The 26,054-nt window shown below is 43.4% G+C and overlaps 1 protein-coding gene across 6 annotated transcripts in view; it reads left to right on the forward strand.

The window, feature by feature from the left end:
- CDH18 (cadherin 18) overlaps positions 1–26,054 on the forward strand; it is a 603,832-nt gene that overhangs the window by 316,440 nt on the left and 261,338 nt on the right. The window contains exon 1 of one of the 6 annotated variants that reach the window (XM_081918194.1): positions 8,300–8,865. The exons of 4 other annotated variants lie outside the window; for them this stretch is intronic. The gene's annotated coding sequence lies outside the window, so the exon portion shown is untranslated. Of the gene's footprint in view, positions 1–8,299; positions 8,866–26,054 lie in introns of those variants that run through there. One more of the 6 variants, XM_081918193.1, reaches the window with a different exon arrangement.

Genomic DNA, 26,054 nt, shown 5'->3' on the forward strand with positions numbered 1-26,054 from the left:
GAGGCACGTTGCCGCTGGTACAAATTGACACAACTGCATGCTCATAAATGCTAAAGCACAGAAGACCACGTGACTTGCCCTATCGTAAGCTGCAGCTGGTGAAGTCCCTTTTGAACTGTTGATAAAAAAATATTGTAGAACAATCGCTTCTCCCACTCTGACTCCACCATAACTTTTACAAGCAAAGAAGATTGCTGTGCTTTGGGCAGGGCATGCTATTGCAGAGAAAAGGAAGGAAAGGCACAGCAGTGGTCAAAAGGTATAGTAGTGGTCCAATAGGGGTGTTGCAGTTACACAAGAATGTTTCTCTTTTCAACTGGGAAATGTTGGAGGGTGTGTGAGAGAAATTATATTTTCTCTTTCCCCATGATCTCTCCATGCTGCCTGACTCTCTCTCTCTCTCTCTCTCTCTCTCTCTCTGTGTGTGTGTGTGTGTGTGTGTGTGTGGCATGGAAGAAAGGTAGGCTTATTAGGGAATTATCCCGACAGTGGGGCCCTGGGGAGAGGAAAGTGTGCAAGGAGCCCCGACACAGAGACAGTGGGATGTTGGGAAGGTGCAGTGGATAGGCTTGCTCAAAAGCAAGCTGCCTATGAAGGAGTGCAGAAACACTACACACTGAAGCCTTGATTCATATGTGCTACTACTGTGAGCCAGAGAATGCACAAATAGCAAATGGAAACAGTATGCTTCACATCTGAGAGCTGAGCTTTCTCAGCTCCCGAACTCCTGACTCCCTTGTGTGATTGAACATGCCATCCCCACCCCCTCCATTCCTTTCCTTGCACAGATATTTAAAAATGTATATCCTAGAAAAGCTGTGCCAGCATCAGAATGCATTGCCTCGCTGTGACTAAGTCTGCATGGGGTTCAGCTTTGGCTGGCACACTTTCTTGAACACAGGAGGTTCTCTTGCATCTTCTCTTAACCTGACTGATACGCCGCCGCAGTGCCAGGCTTTCTGTCAATCTTGCCCCTTTCCTCCCTGCGGTGATTCTCCAGCAATGGCATCAAACTCTGTTTGGATCCAGCTGGGCTTATGCTCTTGTCTTTCTGGCTAGGAAAAGGGTGCTGGGCTGCCAAGAGCATATGTGCTACTGTTGCCACTTATATGTTAATTATACTTCTGAAGCGGTGCCAAGGATAGCCGCGTAAGCTGAGTCTGGCACTTGTTTACTCTTGACTCAGAACCTGGATCAGCCAAATGATATTTCTCCTGCAGCTCTGCATGAAGAGGTGTGAATTCTGCACTTAGCTGCATGTAGGTCTCGCTTCACTCAGGGTAGCAATAACAAAGACTTTAATACAAAATAAATGTATTAAAATAAAATGGGGGCAACTTAGAGACATGCCCCCAGAGAGCTGTGAACGCAGTTGCTCTGAAATTAGCAGGCATCCATTGTATTCTGTGGGATTGTGCCATTCTCAAATTGGGGACACCGCTTTAAGACAGGGCAGGGGATTCATAGGCCTCAACCTCATTTCCGTAAAGCCCCTTGCTGCTCCCCTTGTGGCTTACTCTGATCTATTCTTGACCTGCTTTTGGATCACTGATGGTCAGCTGGCAGCCAAAGAATTCGCTTCAAGAACAGAGTTGCACAAGTCTGTGCTCTTGGTCTGTGCTGCATGGGCAACACAAAGGCTGTCATTGCTAGGGTTTCCTCTAACACCAATACACAGGCATGGGGGGAAACCCCCAAAATATGTGTCATGTCTACTAGGTGATTTGGTTCCACTGAATCTGTCCCCCACCACCACCATCATCAGTTGAATTCCTGTGTAGTTCCCTCATCCTCATGATGGAAATCATGTCCCTGCAGCTCCAAGTTCATGAATGAGGCAAGTTTGTAGCCCTCCTCTTTGACCCTGGAACTGCTTTTACCTATAAGCCACTTTGAGTCCCGTCAAGGAAAAAGGCAGCCATAAATCAAGAAATAATAGCAGCAGCAGCAGCAACAACAACAGGGAATGCCTCTCCAGATTCCCATGACTACTCCATTGCTCTATATAAAGATGCCAGCTTCCTAGCTGCTTCATGCAAAAGCAGCCCTGTATCTGAAAGTTTTTTTGTATGTTTGATGTTTTACTGTGTTTTATGTATGCTGTGGGCTGCCCAGAGTGGCTGGGAAACCCAACCAGATGGGTGGGGTATTATTATTATTATTATTATTATTATTATTATTATTATTAACCATAAAGAAGGCTGATTGCCGTAGAATTTGTGCTTTTGAATTACGGTGCTGGAGGAGATTCTTGAGAGTCCCATGGACTGCAAGAAAATCAAACCTATCCATTCTGAAGGAAATCAGCCCTGAGTGCTCATTGGAAGGACAGATCCTGAAGCTGAGGCTCCTCATGAGAAGAGAAGACTTCCTGGAAAATAACCTCATGTTGGGAAAAATAGAGGGCACAAGGAGAAGGGGACGGCAGAGGATGAGATGGTTGGATAGTGTTCTCAAAGCTACCAGCATGAGTTTGACCAAGCTCCGGGAGGCAGTGGAAGACAGGAGTGCCGGGCGTGCTCTGGTCCACGGGGTCACGAAGAGTCGGACACGACTAAATGACTAAACAATATTACTATTATTATTATTAAGGAAGTGGTCATTTCAATCTGTCAGCATACTATGGACAAGGACTAGATCACCAAAGGTATTTAATGGCCAAACTAGATACCAGGGGGACTCATCAGTAACTGATGTGCTGTGCTGCATTTGCACCATGCTGAGATTCAGCTGTCGGGAGGTCAGGTGAGTGCCAGTGCCCCACCGCACTGCCGACTGCCGAGTCATTTTCATTTTGTCAGAGACAGGGTGCTACCAGAATTACACCAGGAGCAAGAAGAATTAAACCTCAATTTCCCACAGGCTGCAGTCCAGAAAAAAATAGGAGGGGGCATGTGTCGGGGAATTTGGGTGAAGAAGAGGAAGAGGAAGAGGAAGAGGAGGAGGAGGAGGAGGAGGAGGAGGAGGAAGAAGAAGAAGAAGAAGAAGAAGAAGAAGAAGAAGAAGAAGAAGAAGAGGAAGAGGAAGAAGGAGAAGGAGAAGGAGAAGGAGAAGGAGAAGAAGAAGAAGAAGAAGGAGAAGAAGAAGAACAACAACAACAACTTTCAATTTATATACCCTCCTTTATCAAAAGATTCCAGGGTGGTGTGCAACATTTTAAAAAATTACAGAACATCAATGATAAAAACATAAACAACATAGTAAAAAGCATAATGACAGACAGCCTAGCAATAAAATAATCCTCATAACAGTCCTCTCCTCCTTTTGCAGGCCATTATTTCATATCCATAGGCCCTGGGTAAAGAGGAATGTTTTTGCCTGGCACCGAAAGACATGTATTGATGGTGCCAGGCGTGCCTCTCTGGAGAGAGCATTCCACAATTGGGGAGCCACCACATTGCATCAGATTTGATGCATTTAGCATCATATCTACTTCGAGCCTAAGGGAGAAACACTGTGGTCACACGAACAAATAGAATGCAAGTTTTGCTTTCACTTTCACTACTTTTCTGAAATGGAAACTGTCTCCCCCGCCCAATATATATGCTAACCTGCATATACAGATTAGAGCAGGCATGGCCAAACTTGGCCCTCCAGCTGTTTTGGGGCTACAGCTCCCATCATCCCTGACCACTGGTCCTGTTAGCTAGGGATGATCGGAGTTGTAGTCCCAAAACAGCTGGAGGGCCAAGTGTGGCCATGCTTGGATTAGAGGCTGACTACATCTTACACTTAAAAGTAGCCCAGTTTGGAGGCTGAAGGTGCTGTTTGGACAATTGACAATCACGAAAAACTTGTGAAGCTTTTGCCTTGGTGCCAAGCTGAGAGAGAAAGAGATACTGCTGGGCAATTAGCTTTCTCATCTAATTTCCCCGGCTTCTCAACTGCTTGGGGAAATTAGCTGAGTGAGATAACAAAAGATATATTTTGCTGTATTTATTTCTTCTAAATGGTATGCTGCCTTGCTGTCATAGATGGCATTCAAAATCTTAGAGATAATAGGAGATAGCAATAAAATCAGAGAACATGTCCTGCTATGAAAACAGGAAGAGTAAAGTAGCAGGTAGTCAGTAGGAACAGGCTAGGTCCCAAAATCACCACCCCCTTCAAAAATGCCTGAGTCTATAGGACAGATTATGCATGGTGTCTAAAATATAATAAGAAAGACAGTAGGTGGTTCTCCCTTGGGAGGGCTTTAAAATGCTTGTCTGGACGGCAGAATATCATCCTCTAACATCAATATCATATATCATTAAAACACTGCATGCCACATGCCATAGCTCAATGGCAGAGCAAATGCTTTCCATGCAGAAGGTCCCAGATGCAGCATTCCTTGACATCTCCCAGTAGGGCTGGAAAAACTCTTGTCTGAAACCCTTGAGAACCAGTGCCAGTACACTGGCTGGTCTAGCTAGTTAGTGCTGAACTCAATGAGCCGACTATGTCCCTGCCTACAAACAAATGCAGAACAGAAATGTACGTTTTTACACTCCAAGAACCACACTTGCCTTTTCAGCAATTTTTTGCTCTCCTTTGATGAAGCAGATGGTCTGACAACACTCCCTTGCAATGGCCTGGTTACACTTGGACGCCAAACTGCTGTAGAAGCAGGCGGGATACACTTTGGGAAGGAGTTTAATCTGTTGTAGACGCGGCTGCACTCCCTCAAAAGAATTAGGAGCTCAGTTTTAGGGTTCTGATAGTGTCACTGGGTTGCTCTGCCAACTAGCTTTCCAGTCTGGTGGTGCCATTGTTGAATCACAAATGGATAAATGATAAGTCATCACTCATTCATGAGTTGTGGATGAGCAGGTTCACCTGGTGTACAGTACTAAGGACTAGGTGGGTGAGCTGATTGGAATAGATCTGATTCAGTTTTATCCCTCCAGTATCAACAGAGGTTGAAGAGCCAGGGGATGTTGTGTTTTCTATAGGGATTCCATCTCACCAGTCACCACAGAGGGTTGTTCCAAGGTGATGGATCAGAGGGACAGCATGGGGATTTTGCTGGTGTACTGACCACTGCCCATCAGTCACTCCACCCAAACTGAGGGGGCATGGTCTTTGTGGTGCGGTTGGAGAAGGGGCTGTGTGTCACTAGTAATACAGATGATACCCAGCTCTGTTTCTCCCAGTAATGTGGCTTAGGGAGGTTGTCCTGGTGCTGGACTGTTGTCTAGAGGCAGTGGTAGGCTGGATGAGGAGCAGTAAACCAAAGACGAATTCTGACAATACTTGAGTCTAGGAACTAACTAGGTGGGTGAGGAGCAGGTGCGTACTCTGAGGGTACTCTCTGATGCAATATTTCATTGCTGGCCCAAGTAGAAAGGGGTGCTTATTTTCAGCTTCATCTGTTCCCTAGCTATGCTCTTTCCTGGTCAGATATAGCTTGATCACAGTAATTCGTGTTCTGGTAACTTCCTGTCTTTATTACCACAAAGTGGTCTACATAGGGTTACCATTAATGGCAATTCAGAAGCTTCAGTTTCTGCAAAATTTGACTGCCAGGGTAGTGGTTGAAACAAAAAAAAATTTTTCCTTCCAGTAGCACCTTAAAGACCAACTAAGTTAGTTCTTGGTATGAGCTTTCGTGTGCATACACACTTCTTCAGGGTAGTGGTTGGTTCAGCTTGCTGGAACCATGCAACACTGTTTCTGAAGAACTTGCATTGGTTGTCTATATGCTACTGAGTCACATTATTTTTTTGGGGGGGGGGGTTATATTAAAAAGCCCTGCACAAACTTATCTGTATTGTCATGCCTGGGCTTTAAGATCTGCTTGCCTTGGATGAACTGCCCAAATACAGTGGTACCTTGGGTTAAGAACTTAATTCATTCCGGAGGTATGTTCTTAACCTGCAACTGTTCTTAACTTGAAGCACCACTTTAGCTAATGGGGCCTCCTGCCGCCACTGCACGATTTCTGTCCTCATCCTGAAGCAAAGTTCTTAACCTGAGGTAACATTTCTGCGTTAGCAGAGTCTGTAACCTGAAGTGTATGTAACCTAAAGTGTATGCAACCCGAGGTACCACTGTATTGGCAGCCTTTTCCCTCTTACCTTCGGAGCCAAGCCAGGTATAGTGTTGGGGTCAAATTTGGGCTGGGTGGGTTCAGGGATGAAAAAGGATGCAGAACTGCTTTCACTACCTCCTGTTTTTAGTGGTGAGCAGTGGCAGTAGCACACCTTCGCTTGTTGGCTGTAATCCCATCCCCTCTCAAAAAATAAGAGGGAGAAGCCCTTTTCTGTGCAACACTATGTCATGATGATGCAGGACGCGCTTCTGTAAAATAAACCTTTTGCTTCCTTGTGCCCCTCCTCCCAATTAAAATTGCTGGAATGTCCCCTGCACTGCATAGGTAAAGGTAAAGGGACCCCTGACCATTAGGTCCAGTTGTGGCCGACTCTGGGGTTGCGGCGCTCATCTCGCTTTATTGGCTGAGGGAGCCGGCATACAGCTTCCAGGTCATGTGGCCAGCATGACTAAGCCGCTTCTGGTGAGCCAGAGGAGCGCACGGAAATGTCATTTACCTTCCTGCCAGAGCAGTACCTATTTATCTACTTGCACTTTGACATGATTTGACATGCACTTTGACATGATTTCAAACTGCTAGGTTGGCAGGAGCAGGGACCAAGCAATGGGAGTTCACCCCGTTGTGGGGATTCAAACCGCCGACCTTCTGATCGGCAAGTCCTAGGCTCTGTGGTTTAACCCACAGCGCCACCCGCTCCCCCCCACACTGCATAGAGGGTGACAAAAATGTGAGGGGGCATTTGGGATCAACTCTAAGCAGGGAGAGACAGGTGACAGCCCCCCTATTTGTGGCACCCCATTATGGAATGCTCTCTTCTAGGAGGACTTCCCTGGTCCTGAGCTCCATGCCCTTGATGCAGCTGGTAAAAATGAAAGACGACGATGATGATAAGTAGTAGTTTTTGTTGTTCTTCAGGGATTTTACTGCTCCATTTTCCCTGCAAAAACATTTTCTTCTGTTGTACATTGCTTTAGTTACTGCTGCTGGTTTCAGTAATTCTTGACATAATTGCTATGTTTTCATTATATAAGCCACTTCCAAAGTATGTAGAATAGAAAAGGAGGCATTTTTTTCAGGGGGAGGGGTAAACATGGAGGACCAACCCTGGTGATGGAGGCAAGGCCTAGTCTTTCTCTGAGCCCCGGTTTGGTGGAGATGCCCAGAACACGAACAATCTAATACTTCTCCTCTCTTGTCCCCCCCAAAAAAAACCCTTTGATCTTTTGTGGATCACTTTGGCAGTGCAGGATTTAGACCACCCAAGTGTTCCTATTTTCCAGGGGCAGTCCCAGATTTACATAAGCTGTCCCAGTTTCTGATTTGATCCCCAAATGTCCCACTTTTCTCTATGATGTCTCTATTTTCATCGGAGAAATGATGGAGAGGATGTCTCTATTTTCACCAGAGAAATGTTGGGGGGTATGGGGGCAGGTGGTTCTCTCCGCACAGGGTGCCAAGCCAAGGGAAAGCAAAATATTACACATATTAATAATAAATAAACAAATAATAAAACCCTATATTTATGCGGGTACCTACTGAGAAGATCCATAATTAGCAACCGTACAGTGGTACCTCGGGTTAAGAAGTTAATTCGTTGTGGAGGTCTGTTCTTAACCTGAAACTGTTCTTAACCTGAGGTACCACTTTAGCTAATGGGACCTCCCACTGCCGCCATGCGATTTCTGTTCTCATCCTGAAGCAAAGTCCTTAACTCGAGGTACTATTTCTGGGTTAGTGGAGTCTGTAACCTGAAACGTCTGTAACCCGAGGTACCACTGTACTACCAAAATGAATTATTGTGAAAATAAGAAATATTTAGGAGAGATTGATTTTTGTCCTTGCTCGGGGCAACATCTTACCAAAGTCCACTCCTGACTACGGAGCGAGCCAGTGCCAAATAATGAACATTTGTCGCCAGTTTTCAGGCCTTTAATGCCCACATTTGGAGGGGGGAAACCCCTCTACCCCCCCCCCCTTATATTCTAGTTCTCCTTAAGCCTGGCTTCCTTTCTCTCTTCCCCTCCCTTTTGCTGAGCCAAACCTGCTTGGCTGTGGAAACTGTTTATTCATGCTGTCTCATTGGCGAAGGACTTCGCTTGCAAGAAGCTCAGGAAGGGGTGGCCGGCTAGGGAACGATCCCTACGTTGCGTGCATCCTCCTATAGAAGACGCCCGGTCCTAAGAAGCAGGGATGGGGACGGGGAGGGAGGGGGAGAAGGAGGAAAGCGGAGGATCAAGTAGACGGGCGGCGGCAGCCAATCAGCGGCGCTTTCCCGAGCTGCGGAAAGCAGAGCTGGCATATGAGCTGGAGCTTTGGAGATAACACATAGCTGGAATACTGTGCGCCTCTTTTTCCCCTCTCTCTCTTTTTCTCTTTCTCTCTGGACTGGGAGCAGCTGTGCCCTGAGGATATACCCCCCTCTTTTATTTTATTTCAATGCGTCTCTTGTTTCCATTAAAGTTCCCTGTCACCAGTTAGGGCAAGTCAGCTAAGGTAAGGCTTGAAACGAACTGACCCCTTTAAAGAAATCAAATCAAATCTGTGCCGTATTCTTACGGGCAGAACTGCTGCTAATTCCGTCCTCCTAAGCCAGAGATAGCCTAGCTTTTAGGAAGAGGTGTATTAGACTTCTATTTCGCATCGCTGTCTCTGATGGTTGTCTTCAAGTTTTATTTTTTTTAATTTTTCCTCTTCTTTCTGCCGGCTGAGCCTTTCCCAGTTCATGCGATGCTCTTCTCTTGCTGCGCGCGTCTGCTTAGCCCAGATTATGTGCAGTGAAAGCTCTGTTTTAAAGGAGAGAGAGAAAAGAAGACACGGGGTGGTGTGTGCAGGTGTGTATGTATATATAATGTATGTATTCTCCGTGGGAATGGCAATCTCGCTGATGGTTCTGCTGCTGCTGCTCCCCTACAGCGTGGGCAAATGCACGCATTTGGAGGGGATCACATTCAGGTCCGACACAGATCTGTGCGCGCTCCTCTGTAGCGTGAGCTGGTTTCCAGTTGCGAGGAAGGCTCTGCATGTCGACTTGAGAGGCGGATTGAAACGCAATCGCTTCTCCTCCAAAGCGAGCCTTCTTCCCCGTTGCCCATGTGCTGATCTTGAAACATTACCTGCTGTTTCAGCCCTTGGAAAGAAAGGGGGGGTGCAGGGAAAGCAGATAGCTGAGAGGAGGAGAGCTGCTTTTCCTTAACGCTTTAAAAGGGTAAACTTTCTCTCTTTGACTTCGTGTAGCAGAGGGCACTGGGGTGCAGTGGGATGGAGGCACGGTTAAAAGCTTGCCCCCATTTTTCACTCAGTAAAGGAAGATATCAACAAGATTGGGGGGGCGGGTTTGGCTGCTTAGTGATCATGAGCATTCCTTGAGAGCTGCAGTTTTTGCACATGGAAACAGTTCGGAGACTCTGGGTGAAAACAGTCGAGGGAGGGGGAGGAGGAAATAAGACGATCTTTCGCTAATTAACGCTTTGGAAATATGGTCCCATTGCATCTTCATTTGTGTGTGAGTGCTTGTTGTGGCCTGTCAAAGGGGCAAATGAGCTCCCCCAGATAACAAGGCAAAATAAACAGTCGTTCATCTCTGCAAGGCAGACATTTGAAAAATAAAATGCCTTATTATCATCATTAAAGTATTTTGCAGATAATAATAATAATTTCACTTGAAGGCTTTGAATTGGGATCTGCAGCAGGCAGTGTAGCAAAGAGCACACATGCACCCGTTCTCCCAGTTTTCTGAATATACATACACGGTATACATACATATATACATGTATATCATTAATGCCTACAGCTGTCAGGTAATTTAAAACAAAACTGTCCCAGCTTCCTTCCCCTCCATTTTTTTAAAAGATTGAGTACAATGACAAGGACTAAGCTTTTATAGGCTGAAGGCAAACTATAGGTGCAATCCAGTCAAGTTAAGCGTAAGTGCCAATGATTTCAGTGGGCGAGAGTTAAGCATGTGCATAATGCTCCTGCTGAAAGCAGTTAAAGTAAATGATGCTCAGCTTTGACTGACTGTGTCCTTTATGTGAAGAAATGTTCTCTTTGCAATCTTTCTTCTTTAATCAGTGTATGTAGCAGTAGCAGTAATAATGCCATGTCTTAAAGTCAATAAGTAATCTGAGTTGCTGTACAGAGGTGTGGAGCTGATTGAATAGGCACTGTACTCATTTTTAGGAGGCCTGCATACGAATTTAGTAAGATAACCATAAATCCTACCAGCCTCTTTGCATCTGGCACTATATTACAATAAACATTTTAGAGGGGTGTTTTAGGAGGGTCCAGGAAGTTAATCCTACCTTCATTTTGTGTAAAGCATGCTAAGTTTTTGGAGTCGTCCCCCCCTATAAATATAGGAGTGTGTGATGTGATATGCAGTAATAATTTTGTGGAGGCAAGTGTTTTCATAATGTTGGTGATCCGAACAGGAATTCCTCAGTGATTAGCCTGGATAGCTCAGTCACTTAGAGTGTGGTGCTGATAATGCCAAGGTTGTAGGTTCAATACCCGTATAGGACAGCTGCATATCCCTACATTGCAGGCAGTTGGACTACATGATCAAACTGTATGAATCAGTCTTTAGTTTCCTGTTTGTTTACTACATAGGAGATTGTCAAGACTATGCCAGAGATAAATTGACTTGTTATGTCAGTGGCGGCCACAGGGGGTGCTGTGCAGCTCATAGTTTCATTTTCTTTTCACCACCCATCAAGGCTGTAATCCTATAGCCACTTACCTATGATCAAGTCTCACGGAAGTCTATGGGATTACGGATGATTAGATATGAAAACGGATGTGATTTAAAGCTCTTTGTAAACTTTTCACAGGGCTTTGCTTATTTCTTCACAACAGCATTTTATTATTTATAGGCAGGATTCAATATCACACTATTACTATAGTACCGCCAGCGCAAGTGTTTCTCTATGGGTCTCCACTAGCGCACCCGGTTAGTTGAATCCACCCTACTGCTCAGAATGAAGGTACATAATATTATCCAGGTATAAAATGTGCACTGTTTGCTACTTTTACATGGGCGGTGATTTCATTAAAGTATTGTGACAAGCATTTTAGGATAGCTTGACTTGTATATAACAGGAAATCACGTCAATTATGATAATGTGTGGTGAATTTCTTGTGTGTCGTGGGGGAAGGAGAGAGAGATGGTTCACTCAAAATGGGGAAAATGTTTTAAATTCCTAGATATTGTTAAATTTTCAGTAGCCTTCAGTAAAGAATTGACTTTTTTATTATTTTAAAGAAATCAATGTTGTGGCAGCTTAGTGACTGGATACTGGTAATTTTCATAGACTTTGCTAAATGAAGTATCTTTTAATAGCTATTTGGATCTGGTTACCACCAGGCTTTTGCATAAAGCCAAGTCTGAATTTGCATTATTATTATTATTTGTCAAAATATTTCTGCCCTTCTTTTTGGTACCCCCCCCCAAAAAAAACCCTTTATGGAGGTTGATAATGTCATAATCACTCCTAAAAATATCAACCTGAGAGAATGTACATACACCAAGTTAATAAAGATACCAAAAAGCAGACTGGTACATTGAGTTATTTGACGTAACTCTGATGCCTGCTGAAACAGCCTGGTCTTTCGTTGTGCACGGAAATGGAACCAGTGAAAAATCTGGGTAGATCTTGTACCCTGCAACATTCCTCAAAAGAAAATAAGGACATTTCTCACTTGCCCTGCAAGTGACCCTCCTCGACCCTCCCCCCATTCCTCCCCCCCACACTCCACAGAGCATTTCCACTATGGCTACACCAACAGGACACAGGAAACACTGAGAAAACCCCTTGATCCCAATGTTATTTTATTCTTTGGTAGATTTACAAAAAGGAAAACACATGACAATACAGTGGTACCTTAGGTTAAGAACTTACAGTAATTTGTTCTGGAGGTCCATTCTTAACCTGAAACTGTTCTCAACCTGAGGTACCACTTTAGCTAATGGGGCCCCCCGCTGCCGCCGCGCCGCTGCCGTGTGATTTCTGTTCTCATCCTGAACCCGAGTTACTATTTCTGGGTTAGCAGAGTCTGTAACCTGAAGCATCTGTAACCTGAAGCGTCTGTAACCCAAGGTACCAGAGGGAAATGAAATTTAGAAAGGGGCAAGGTTAGACCTGGACACACAAAACAATATGGTTTTGTTTGTTTGCTTGTTTTCAAATCAAGACTCCTTGCTAGGGCAGCCCTGCCCTCTGCCAGCACCACTCCTCTTCCTCCTCACCTGCTCTCCAGCAGCTGCTGCGGGCTGCCCAAGGGGGCAGACCAACAGTGGTGATCATAGAGAGGCAAAAGGATTCTCTCTCTCAGCCACCAACATCGCTGGAGACAAGCACCGCCTCATCCTCCTCCCTGAGATTGGCAGTGGTGATACTGGCAGGGGAAATAGGGACATTCTGGGATCAAATCAGAAGCGGGGATGGCTTTTGTAATCCCGGGACTATCCTTGGAAAACAGAGACAATTGTAGGAAATGCGACCCCCCTTGGTGTTTGGATGCCATTCCCCAGAAGACCCTGTCCTTTGTTTTCCAAGTGCATCTCAGTTAATTGGAGGAGACATAGTGGGGCCTGTGATGTTGATTTAAATACATAAGGCAGGTAGATACCTCACTTAAAAAGTAAAGGGACCCCTGACCATTAGGTCCAGTCGTGACCGACTCTGGGGTTGCAGCACTCATCTCGCTTTATTGGCTGAGGGAGCCGGCGTACAGCTTCCGGGTCATGTGGCCAGCATGACAAAGCCGCTTCTGGCGAACCAGAGCAGCGCACGGAAACATTGTTTACCTTCCCGCTGGAGCGGTACCTATTTATCTACTTGCACTTTGACGTGCTTTCAAACTGCTAGGTTGGCAGGAGCTGGGACCGAGCAAAGGGAGCTCACCCCGTCACGGGGATTTGAACCGCCGACCTTCTGATCGGCAAGTCCTAGGCTTTGTGGTTTAACCCACAGTGCCACCCATGTCCCTTAGGTGATATTTAAGTGGCAACTGTAGGATTATCCCCTTCTTTCCTTTTGCTGAACTGATCTGACAGCCTACTGGGGAACAGGCAATGCCGGTACTCAGTACATGCACCCATAAAAGCTGAGCACTGTCAAAATTGTTGGTGTAATAAAACAAATTTATTCAAGATGAAGCAGAAATATCAAAGGAGTTTAGCTGAATGTCATCAAGCTTGATGTTAGAGTTTTTAACCAGATGGTGCTGGACTGTCTTCACTTTTGAGTTGGCTGAGGCTTCTGAGAGTTGGGGGTCCAACACCATTTGGAGGCCCAGAGATCAGCCACCCTTGATTTAAAGTGTACGGTCTTCAAAAAAAACATCTTGGAGGTCCCGAGCCACAGAGAGGTTAGGCTAGCCTCAACCAGAGCCAGGACTTTTCGGCTGTGGCTCCGATCTGGTGGAACGCTCTGTCACAAGAGACTAAGGCCTTGTGGGACTTGACATCTTTCTGCAGGGCCTGCAAGACAGAGCTGTTCCACCAGGCCTTTGGCCAAGGCACAGTCTGACCCCCTCCTTTGGCAATTCTTCACAGAACTCTAGCCCAATGGTTGCCATTAATTTGATTTGAACTGATTTTATAATGAATTGTTTTTAGAATGATGTATTATTTTACTGTTGTTAGCCATTCTTCAGCTGGGGAGGGTGGGATATAAATAAAATTTTATTATTTTATTATTATTATTAACTATTCTAGCCTCATTGCTTCCTGTCTACTATTGTGGTAATAACAGCAACAGGAAAGCTTGCTTACAGTTAACAGGTTGTTGCAGGCAAAAGTCAATTTGCATGCCAGGATTCACATTCCCAGAGCCAAGAGGCATGGACACCTCTCCTGATCCTCTTCCTCCAAGCACATATGGCTGGTCCAGAACCAAATTGCCAACAACAAAGAAAGGAAGGATTTTGATTTCTCTCTGGATTGTCATTTGAATTGGAAATGGGAGTCTGTGTCCAAAAATGAGGTGTCGGGGTCTGCCTGTCACAAAGTCATGCCAAAGTCATGTCAAGGAAGTGCAAGGCCAAGCAAATCAGAGACAAAAGGCAGGTATCCATTCCCAGAGGGACAGCCCTATTAGTCTGTTTTAGCAAAAACGGCCTAGGATCTTGTGCCACCTTATTATAGCGTAGATATTTGTGAACTAGAGACCACTTCAAGAGATGGAGGAAGTAGTGTCTGGTTCTGTAGGAATGCAGATTCAGGATGAGAGTAAAGGATGAATTTCTCACCCTTTGCTCCTTTTGTGGTGCTTGAAGAGTTGACTTTTGTGAGTGATCTTCATTATAGGATGCGCTCCCAGGTCCCGTACAAATTTAAATATTTGTTTTGTTTTGTTTGGAACATTGATAGCCTGTAAATTGTAACAAAATGAGTACCCCCAAAAGGAACTGGAAGTGTAAGCATAAGAAAAAAAGATGCAACACATCTATTTATCTGAAATTCCCTGAGGAAGGATCAGTAGGGCCCAAAATATGTTGAATCGATAAACATATCTTTTGTCTACCTCACTGTTCCCCCCCCTCTAATCTCCAGTTCTATAATTTGTATAAATGATGTTTCTGATAATTTTTTACCCCACATTTCCCCCCCAAAGATCTCAAGGTGGCACTTGTGGTTCTCTCCCTCCCCATTTGATCCTTACTCTGTGGGGTGGGTGATTTAGGCTGAAAGACGTGACTGTCCCAGTGAGCTCCAGTGTGAGTAAGGATTTGAACCCACACCTCCAAGATCCTAGTATGATATTTCTAGTACTCTGGAAACTGGACAATTGGCAGTATAAACAAAGCAGGAGAGGCACTTTATAGAACACTGGAGTTCTTGCCCCAAAATTTCATTTGGTAGACCAGCTGGCAAATTGGTTTCAGGGTAAACAGCCTGTTAAGCAAGTTGGCTTGTACAGAAGAAAATATATGATGTTAGGTAATGTGCTAATGCAATCATATACATGTCTACTTGGAAGGAAGCCCCATTGAGCAAAATAAGAATTCTCAGCGAGTGTATACAGGATTGCAGCATTAAATGGTTTCACTCAATTAATTTTTAAACATTTAAATAAAAAAAAACCAGCTGAAAGTGAGAGTATACAAATAGTCGGGAGGGGAACATGCTTAAGATTTTGTATATAATACAGCATATTATCACCCTTCTCTTGCACACAGCCTTTAGGGTTGCCAGATCAACTGGAGACCTAACAACAACAACAACAACAACAACAACAATAATAATAATAATTGTACCCCACCCATCTGGCTGGGTTTCCCCAGCCACGCCGGGCAGCTTCCAACAGAATATTAAAAGCACAATAAAACATCAAACATTAAAAGCTTCCCTAAACAGGGCTGCCTTCAGATGTCTTCTAAAAGTCAGGTAGTTGTGTATCTCTTTGACATCTGATGGGAGTCCGTTCCACAGGGCGGGTGCCACTACCAAGTAGGCCCTCTGCCTGGTTCCCTTTAACTTGGCTTCTCGCAGTGAGGGAACCATTAGAAGGCCCTCGGCCCTGTATTTCAGTGTCCAGGTAGAACGATGGGGCTGGAGATGTTCCTTCATGTATACTGGGCTGAGGCTAATAATAATAATAATAATAATAATAATAATAATAATAATATGCCACCCATCTGACTGGGTTGCCCCATCCACTTTGGGCAGCTCACAACAAAATATTAAAAACACAGTAAAACACTATTTCACTATTGGTGACTCAGCAGAAAATTGTCAAGCTACTGTACCTTCCAGCTATTCTTTCCTCAGTCCTTCTGTTTGCCCTCCTCACTCATTTGCCCCCGTTTTATTTCAACATTATTATTATTAATATTAAAGATTATGGGTTGAAAAAAGTCTTCCATTCCATGCATAGAACAGACTTGTTTTAATCAATTACATCACCATTGCACAATTAACTTTAGTCCAATTGATGTCTGTGGGGCCTCTTGCAGTATGAATACGTCTAGGTCTAAGAGTTGCAAGCTGAAGTACATTTCATCTGTGATAACTGAGTTCCGTGTTTACTAGAATGAGCCTAATACTTAACTTCTTCTAAGCAGGTTGTGGAGCTGTTTGGTTGTGTTGTGTTGTGTTGTGTTTTTCTGTGGTACTGAAATGTTTCCATGTGGAGGTGAACATGAAGAACTCTAGTATATCTCCAAACAAGTCTTTCCATGATTTCTTCCGTGATGAGAGAAATTTTGTTTGACTAGGCTAAGGTATTTTTAACAGTGATATATAGCATTAGCAACCTGAAGTGCTGACTCTTGGCAAGTCTAAAAGCCTGGCTTTTATAGGGCGGTGAAATAATCTACAGGCATCTGAGCAGCAGCCCAGAAAAGACATGTATCATCCACCTTCAAGCAGTATCTACTTTTTTTAGATACTGTTAGAGAGATTAACAGTTCAGTCCTGTGTACTGTATATTTACTCAGAAGTAAAGTAGGCCCATTATGTTCAATTGGAGTTATTTTGTCTGTGGTATATTGCATGCTTACCCTTGAATCAACCCCACTGAACACAGCAAGAATTCCTTCTGAATCAACATGCTCTGCAGATCTCTGAATCATTATTCTTGCTTTATGATTCAAATATTTTATTTCCTGGTGCATAGTTGGAATGGCAGTACTTTCATCAAACCTCTCCACGGCTTTTGTTTTACATGTCATTTTCATTCACAGAATTGCAGAATTGTTGGAAGGGATCCCAGGGGTCATCTTGTCCAACCCCCTGCAATGCAGGAATCTCAACTAATATTGTAAACCACCATTTGATCCTCGGATGAAGGGCAGTGTAGAAATTTTAATAATAATAATAATAATAATAATAATGGTACAGTCATAGTGAAGTTATTTTTTGCAAAAAAAAAAAAAACATTTCCAAACTAGGAAAGACTTGTTGAATTTCTGTCTACTATATCACAGTTAGGGACGTGGGTGGCGCTGTGGGTTAAACCACAGAGACTAGGGCTTGCTGATCAGAAGGTCAGCAGTTTGAATCCCTGCGATGGGGTGAGCTCCCATTGCTCGGTCCCTGCTCCTGCCAACCTAGCAGTTCGAAAGCACATCAAAGTGCAAGTAGATAAATAGGTACCACTCCAGCAGGAAGGTAAACGGCTTTTCCGTGTGCAGCTCTGGTTTGCCAGAAGTGGCTTAGTCATACTGGCCACATGACCTGGAAGCTGTACGCTGGCTCCCTCAGCCAATAAAGCGAGATGAGCGCCACAACACCAGAGTCATCTGCGACTGGACCTAATGGTCAGGGGTCCCTTTACATTTACCTTTTATACCACAGTTAAAGGTACAAGAGCCCTGAACCCTAAACCAAAGCCTAGGTTGACCCATTAAAGACAACAACACTTGGTCTGGGTAGACATATTTACTCAGAGGTAAGGCCCACTGAGTTTTGTAGGACTTACTCCCAGGTAAGTAGGCATAAGATTGCAAGGGATTTATGTGTGCCTCCGTTTTGCCCTTACACCTCTTCCTGTTTTGTATGCCTGCAGCCTTTCTCTTTGCCTGAGAGTCCCACTCTGTGCGTTTGTATTTTCCTTTACTTTTTCGCAACAGCTTAACCTTCCTCCTTTCCTCTTCCTTCTTCCCACGTGTCACAATTCCTGGGAATCTTCAGAGCAGCACCCACTCAGTCCTTTCACTCCTTTTGCACATCAGTGGCTCATTTAACTGTTGTCCTGTGCTATACCCCTCCTCCATGTGCAGGGATGCAGGTTTAGTTTACATTTCAACAAACTTTGGAGGGGGGGTGCAAAGTTCAACAGTTAATTACCCCCTGCATACATTGGGGTTCCCCTGGGAATGCTGTTTTGTTTTTGAATTGTCCCTTTTCACCTCCAAAGCAATAGTTCAGCATCAGGGTGACAGTTACCTAAATGGAACCTCTACACAATGATGTGCATTTTGGGGGGGAAAGTTAGAGGAAAGTTTTGGAATAAAAATCTATGGGTGCTAGATGTGGGAAGGGGAAGGTTGCTTATACAGCTCTCCTCTTTATGCATGGGAGCTAGTCTAGGAGTGTAGTGTAGGCACAGAGGCCAATTTCCATGTCACCTTTCCTTGTGGGATCAGAACTCTCCCCTAAATCAGAAAGCACCCAAAACTGTAGGAAGCCAAAGGCATGAGCTGATGTGATTGGCGATCTTTTCTCCATACACTGACTTCCTGGAAGAGTGCAAGAGGGGAAAAATAGACCGCAGTGTTTGAGTCAGAACGTCATCCGTTAATAAAGCTAAAGGGATTTATTAAGCAAGAGAACAAGGAGCGTCTAGTGGGAGACTGCTAAGTCTAGGACCTACATTTCCCAGGAGCTCCTGGTGTGACCCGTGACTGACCTTGAGAAGGGAGCAGCCCTTCCAGAGGTAGAGAGCCTGAAGAATTAGGTAGGGAAATGCAGGCAGAGGCTGAATGTGGTTTGCTGTCTGGGATAAGAATAAGCACTGTGGTATTGTTGTTCAGACTGTGCTAGGAAGACCTATGCTATTGAATTGGCAGGCAGAGCAACCTGTTTGAAGACTCATGCTTTACACTGTTTTTTCATGTACCTTTTACAGTTTGGGTGTCTGCGGGTTTCCTTGTTTTTTTACCTACCTCTATTAAAACCATCTGTTTGCTAGCCATGTCTCATAGAGGCTGCAGGGATAGTACAGAGCTTGCTAATGCAAATTTAATAAATAATAATACTGAAGTGCCTTCAGCAGTTGTCTCCTGTCCTGTAGCTAAGCAAGCATGCTACTGAATCATACTCTTATTAATTGGAAATTAAATGGGAACAATATGTGATATCGGTTGCAAGGATTTGGAGAGCTCACAGGCAGGAGTAACCAGAACCACATGGTGAAATGGACTAGATGCAAAGGATATGGAGGAGTTTCAAATATGAGTTAAGGTCAATTGTGACCATCAAGGTGTGGCTGTTACGGCAATGCTATTGTCTTATAATGGGTAGATCTGGCTGTGCCTTCTACAGGTTCTCATCTAAAGTGTAGACATCAACTTGAGGTTCCTAGAGCCAAGGATCAAGATTACACCTTGGCCCTAGGAATACAGATTGGGTGCTAAATATTTGGTTCTGTCTGGGTGGGTGTTTGCCTGGGATGAGAGGAGGAAAAAAAGAGGCTGAGGTAGGGAAAGAAACATGAGTTGTGTAGTGGGCTGTTAAGCAGCCTTGAGATGCTGCAAGAATATCCTGTTACTTGAGGGAACTGATACTTCTTTAAAGGCTATCATTAACTCTCTAGGTGACTGCTGTTCTTCCCTCACTTCCCTGATCAATGTATGTTACAAATATCTCCATTCTTTTCCCTTTATGATAGACTGAAATAACACTCTAAAGTGAAATAACACTCTAAAAGGCTGTCCATATGAGTCAGAGAAGTGCAAAGTAATATAATAACTGTACATTGTTGTTAATTTAACCCTAAATAGTTAAGTCACACCAAAAAAGCACTAAAAAAATTCCTTCCAGTAGCACCTTAAAGACCAACTAAGTTAGTTCTTGGTATGAGCTTTGGTGTGCATGCACACTTCTTCAGATACCTTCTTCAGTGTGCATGCACACGAAAGCTCATACCAAGAACTAACTTAGTTGGTCTTTAAGGTGCTACTGGAAGGAATTTTTTTGTTTTGAGTATGGCAGACCAACACGGCTACCTATCTGTAAACAAAAAAACATTGTTATCCTTCTAAGCATTTTCTTTTTCCTTCTTTTTCTTTGTTAGAGTTTTGAAGTGTTTATTGGAAGATTCGTTTCACAAGACAACCACCCTCCTCCCACCCCAAATCTCCGGGTTTAGGGGAGTAGAGCACTTCACCCAACCAATCTTCCCTCCATCTCCCCAGGCACTCTTAGCAGAACTGGAATGGAATATTGGACCTTTCAGTACAAAATCTTGTCAAGCTCAGTATTCTGGAGCTTAGACTCTCTGCCCAACACCTTAGAAAAGGGGGGAGGGGAGAGGAGAAAAAGAAAACCACCACCAGGCTAAACAAGTGTCTGTGCTTGTGTGAAAGTGTGTGAGAGAGTTAATATTGTGTGTTATTTGAAAATAACCTCACCTGGAGTTCAGTGTATATACTGTTAACCTTGGAATGAGAATATGATTTGATCTTTCCCAAATTTTTGCATGCTGATTCTTGAAATCAGGGAACAATTTTTTCTTTATATTTGAGTACAGTTAGATGCCATTTTGAATCAAGATGATGAACCGAACCTTTAAAACCACTAAATTCGAAGCTGCACTGATTTTAGTGTGTGTTTTGTTCCTAAGAATTCCCGACCAGTGCTGGGTGGGAGTTAGCAAGTACAAAATGATAACCTGTTCCACAAATTTCATGGAGAAGGATTCTAGCGTAACCATTTCCCTGACAAGCTTACTTTCCATATGTCGAAAAGTGCCTTCTCTCCAAAGGGACAGCATTCCATACCGTGAGCCCCTCTTGTGGTGGGCACCTTATCTTCAGTTTGTGGTAACTAAGCTATACTAATCCTGCGATGAATGGTGTTGCAGACTTGGATAAATAATTTCAAAGATGGCTTTGCAGATAAAGGTAAAGGACCCCTGGACTGTTAAGTCCAGTCAAAGGTGACTATGGGGTTGCGGAACTCATCTTGCTTTCAGGCCAAGGGAGCCAGCGTTTGTCCACAGACAGTTTTCCGGGTCATGTGGCCAGCATGACTAAACTGGCACACAAAGGATCATGACAAGTGCCAGAGTGCACAGAAATTCTGTTTACCTTCTCACCACAGCAGTACCTGTTTATCTATTTGCACTGGCATGCTTTTGAACTGCTAGGTTGGCAGGAGCTGGGACAGAGCAATGGGAGCTCACCCTGTCGCAGGGATTTGAACCGCCGACCTTCTGATCAGCAAGCCCAAGAGGCTCAGTGTTTTAGACCACATACGAAGTGATAGTGCCATAGTTCAGCATTGAACTTGCTTCCTAGATTGTTGTTGCTCTTCCAAGACTTTGAATTACAGTCTCCACAGGTGGGAAGAACAACCTGTGTGGAAGTCTGGTCCACCTGCCTGTTTTCATAAATGGTGAGCTCTTCAGTATCATTGGTGTTGATGTCTAAACAATGCACTTCTAAACACTCATACTGGTACATTGCAGACAACCCAGTGACCATCGAATTGAGCAGTCTTCATAACTATTAACAAGATGCCCCATATTTCTCTCCTGCACCATCAAGCTAGTAAGCAAGCCAAGTACTGAATGCTGGAGCCATCACCAAACACACAACTTTGTCAGTTGCAGAGGGCTCATTTTAAAAAGGATAGCCAGCCACATTCACAGCACGACCACTACATTAGCAGAGATTGTTTGCCTTTTTAATAAAATACATTACTGAGCATTTGTCAACACACTAGTATTACTGTATGATGCTTAACAGACCACAATTAGCACAAATATTTATACACCGTTAACCTTTGAGTGGATTTGTATTATCAGTTCCTTTAGGATTCCACATGCTTCTCTGATTTGGCAGGGATACTGGAGTGGCTTGCCAGTTCCTCCTCCAGGTGGATCACATTTGGTCAAAACTCTTCACTATGACTTGTCCATCCTGGGTGCCCTGCTCGGCATAGTTCATGGCTTCTCTGAGTTATTCAAGCCCCTTCGCCACGGCAAGGCAGTGATCCATGAAGGGGATCACATGGTGCTGGAGGAGACTCCTGAGAGTCCCATGGACTGCAAGAAGATCAATCCTATCCATTCTTAAGGAAATCAGCCCTGAGTACTCACTGGAAGGACAGATCCTGAAGCTGAGACTCCAATACTTTGGCCACCTCATGAGAAGAGAAGACTCCCTGGAAAAGACCCTGATGTTGGGAAAGATTGAGGGCACAAGGAGAAGGGGACGACAGAGGACAAGATGGTTGGACAGTGTTCTTGAAGCTACTAGCATGAGTTTGACAAAACTGCGGGAGGCAGTGGAAGACAGAAGTGCCTGGCGTGCTCTGGTCCATGGGGTCACAAAGAGTCGGACACAACTAAACGACTAAACAACAACAACATAGAAATGTTAGTCCCTCTCAGAAGCACCTATTTCTCTAGCCCTTACCAACGAGTTCCACACACTAGCTTTATGTTTTTAAAATACCTATAATGCACCATTTGGTCCCGGGGCAAGGTTCATACAGAATCTATAGAACAAATTTAAACATACAGCATAAGAACTTCAACTAAAATCATTTTTTGAAACTATAGTGACCCATTACGTAGAAAACAAGGATTTTAATCTTGCTTTTCAGCCAGAAAGGCTTCCAAAACAACTTACGTCAGATCCTTTTTTTTAAAGAAAAGCTACTGCGTGCTTGGAGGCCTGCACCACACTTAAAGGAAAAAGGGATGAGAAGGGAAGAAGAAAAGAAATCTGTCCACCAATTCTTGCAATTAAAGTTACACAGTGGTTCTTACAATGGCCAGCTGGAATGGAAGCAATTCAGGGAGAGAAGGAGCTGATCGCTCTGCAGAGCTGATAGGGTAGCTTCTTATCTATCCCTCTGCTGTGGCGTAATGGAATGGGTTGTGGCCAGTTGATATTTGAAGGAGGCAAGGATCATCCAAAAACAGCTGGTCTCTCCACTGAGCAGACGAATAGCTCTGCTTCCCTTCTCTTCCTCGGCTGCAGCCAGGTGGAATGGATGCTGCCAGGTCAATTTTAAATGAACCGCTATAGATGGATGCCAAATGACCAAATCCCTTTGGGGAATGGAGTTACCATATAATTTGAAGGAGAAGAGAAGAAGAAGAAGAAGAAGAAGAAGAAGAAGAAGAAGAAGAAGAAGAAGAAGAAGAAGAAGAAGAAGGGCAGCTACTGCCACAGTGTATATTATTAAAAGTGCACCACTTTTTGTAATTTATTTTGGAATGTATCGAAAAATGGACATTTGGATTTTGTTCCCAGCTGCCAAAATAATGCATGCTCTCGAGAAAGCTATCTAGCTTGAAAATGTCTAGCTTAGACATAGGTGTGCCAGTGTGCATCTCCTAATTGACAGCCGGGTCAGAGGTTGGCGCAACGCTGGAACAGTTAATGCATCTGTGGGCTCTTTATTTGTGTTGTTTTAGGATACAATCTGACACTTTGATTCATTTGGACCATGACTGGGGATATCACGATCTTCATAAAAACCAATGAGTCTTGCTCCACAGGACGATTCGGATGCTAATTATTCTCATTAATTTGTAATGAGTGTTTATTCTATTCATCGTGGAGCTTATTATATTTTAATGAGCGTTGCAACTGCCCTGCGGTGAAAAACTCCCCAACGTCTCTGTATATGTGCATAAGTGGGTGGCATTTAAAATTACGGGGATTTATCCAAAGGGTGACTTGTCTGAATAAGGCTGATGTCTTCAAAAGTATTTGTTCTCACAGTTACTTCTATTATTATTTTTTAAATGTCATTTTAAAGCAATGTATTCTAAACATTGTTTGTTTGCAGTTGGGTGCAAAACAACAACAACAACCACCCCTTTAAGTCTGTTTACAAATGGCACAAACATGCAAGTTGAAGATAGCCTGAGGGCTTCATTAATTTGAGATTTCATTGTGATGATGATAGGTGCACCCAAGTGTTCGTAGAGTATTTGCATCATTATTTTTCTCTCCACATGTGTAAGAATGTCCTCTTCTGGAATACAGTATAGGTTTCCTCATTGCTCAGGTTACCAGGCTTTAGGTACTGAGAAGCTAAATGGGCACAAAATTATGCATAAAATCATCAGCATAAACCAGCCCTTTCTTCTGAGTAGCCTTGTTTAGCTATCATGGCCAAACCAATGTTGATTGGTAACCTGGGGGTTTGAGCACTTTTCTCTCCATACAGAATTCCTCCCTCCTTTCCCCATTTTGTTAAAGCCTCGGTTTGCCAGCGTCTCCAAGTTGGTTAAATGATAGTTATTGCTACTGACAAGGAACCCGTCCTAATCTGCTTTAGTCTGTGGATTAAATTTAAAATTGTTTGCTTGATTCGCACGGCACAGCAAGTTATGGTTTGAGCAAATCAGGAAAGGGAGGAGGGTCTACATGAATACTTTGTGCTCATGATGGTCTGAACTGTACCTGCCAGAGGTGCAGAGTGCATGTTTGAATGTGTCAGAGAGATGGCAGGAGAGAGGAGGGCAATGTGGGAGAACAGCCTTGATTTGATATGTTTTGGAGATATTTTATACATAACACTTCCTGTTCAAATGCTGTAATGTTGATACTTGGGGGGGGGGGGATGGCTGCATCTTGTTTCTTGTGAATTTCCCCACCCTTTAATTTTATTAAAATTCCTCTGCCCCACAACACTTCTCTATGCTGAGATTTTTTTTATTATTATTGAAACACTGATATTTCTCCTTCTTTCATTATGCATTAGTGATAAAGAAGAGGCTTTGGAATATGGTCAATGGGAAATGTCCTCAATTTAAAAGCTCCCTACATTGGCAATTTTTGCTGATCTGGAAAATTCAGTAGGTCTCATAATTAGCAAGGCTGATTAGGTACATCATGCAGAAATTGCAAATTAAGCCTATCCTTCACATTGAATATGAAATACAGTTACACAGATTTATTTTATGCCGTAATGTGAAATGAATAACATCTATATGCAGCTCTTAAAAACTTCAGCTTCACCCAGGATGAACAACAATCATCAAGGGGGAAAATAAAGTGACATCTAGAGACCACTGAGTGAAATCAACAATAATATTTTGGTATAATTGAATTGTGTATGTCCCAAAATGGCATGAAAAAAGTACTCAAGCTGCTAAGCTAAACATTTACATCACTCAGTGGTTTATTGAAGTTTACCACAGTGTCTCCCATTGATCTTCACTGCAGCAAAATATTCTTTTGCATGTGCCAACATAGCAGCAAAAGAGTGATTATATCATATTCAGAACTCTAAAAATATATTGAAACTCGTAATAGGACATTCCCTACGCTGATCCAAAGTGGAATTACTTAAATAAATTGAATTTATTTATTTATTTATTTATGTCATCTAAAAAAAAAGTAGTATCAAGGTATTAGAAGAATCCTCTTCTTTTTTTCTAGGTTTTTATGTGACAAATGAATGACTGGCAGAAGTGTGGATTGTACCTGTAGGATATTTATTTATTGAATTTGTATTTCTCCCTTCTTCCTGAAGGAGCACAGAAATGCAAACAGTTCCACATTATTATTATTATTATTTTAAAAATCCATTAAAACACTATTTTAAAAAGAAAACATTTCATTTAGAGAAAAACACCTAAAGAAAGTCATTCTATCCAGTAATCTTGAGGTTGTCAGGAGCAGTATTCTGCAGCTGCAAAATGCCTGGGTAAACAGGGATGTTTTCAAATTACTCCTGAAATTGAATAATAATAAAGAAGACAGGTACATCTCACTAGGGATGGCATTCCACAACCGGGGAAACTACCACCCAAAAGGCACTGTCACAGGTCAGCTGCAACTGGGTAGCCCTTGGTGTTGGCGACACCAACGCCTATGAACCTGCTTATCTACCTGTCAGGCAGCTTTCAATGATAGTCTTTTCTAGGGGGGTGGGGAAAATAGGGCATCATGTGCCATCTATTTCATGTTTTTATGTTGGCAGTGTGGCACCCACAGACGCACAAAGGTTTTCTGTGGCGCCCACAAGCACTCTTCTCTCTGTTTCCCTTGTCAAAATCAGATGTGAAATAAGCATTCTGTTGTATCGAATTGCATAGGTTGCCACAGTGTGTGTTTGGTGCTCACAACCATTTCTCCAGAGTGTAAATGTGCCTGCAGACCTAACGAAGTTGAAGACGCTTCTGGAAACTTTGTTTTCCCTGTGCATTCCTTGATCATTGGTCATGGGTTGGTGTGTTTAATAGTGGCTGGTGCATTGGGTCATTGGAGGAGGGAAAATAGCATTCTTTTATTTTATTGTGCTGTTTTATGTTTTCTTATTCATTGTATGGTTTGATCCTTTGGTAACACCGCTTTGAATTTATAAAAATATGCTACTTAATGT

This window comes from Podarcis melisellensis (assembly GCF_964234715.1).
Source record: "Podarcis melisellensis genome assembly, chromosome: 7".
Classification (NCBI taxonomy): domain Eukaryota; kingdom Metazoa; phylum Chordata; class Lepidosauria; order Squamata; family Lacertidae; genus Podarcis; species Podarcis melisellensis.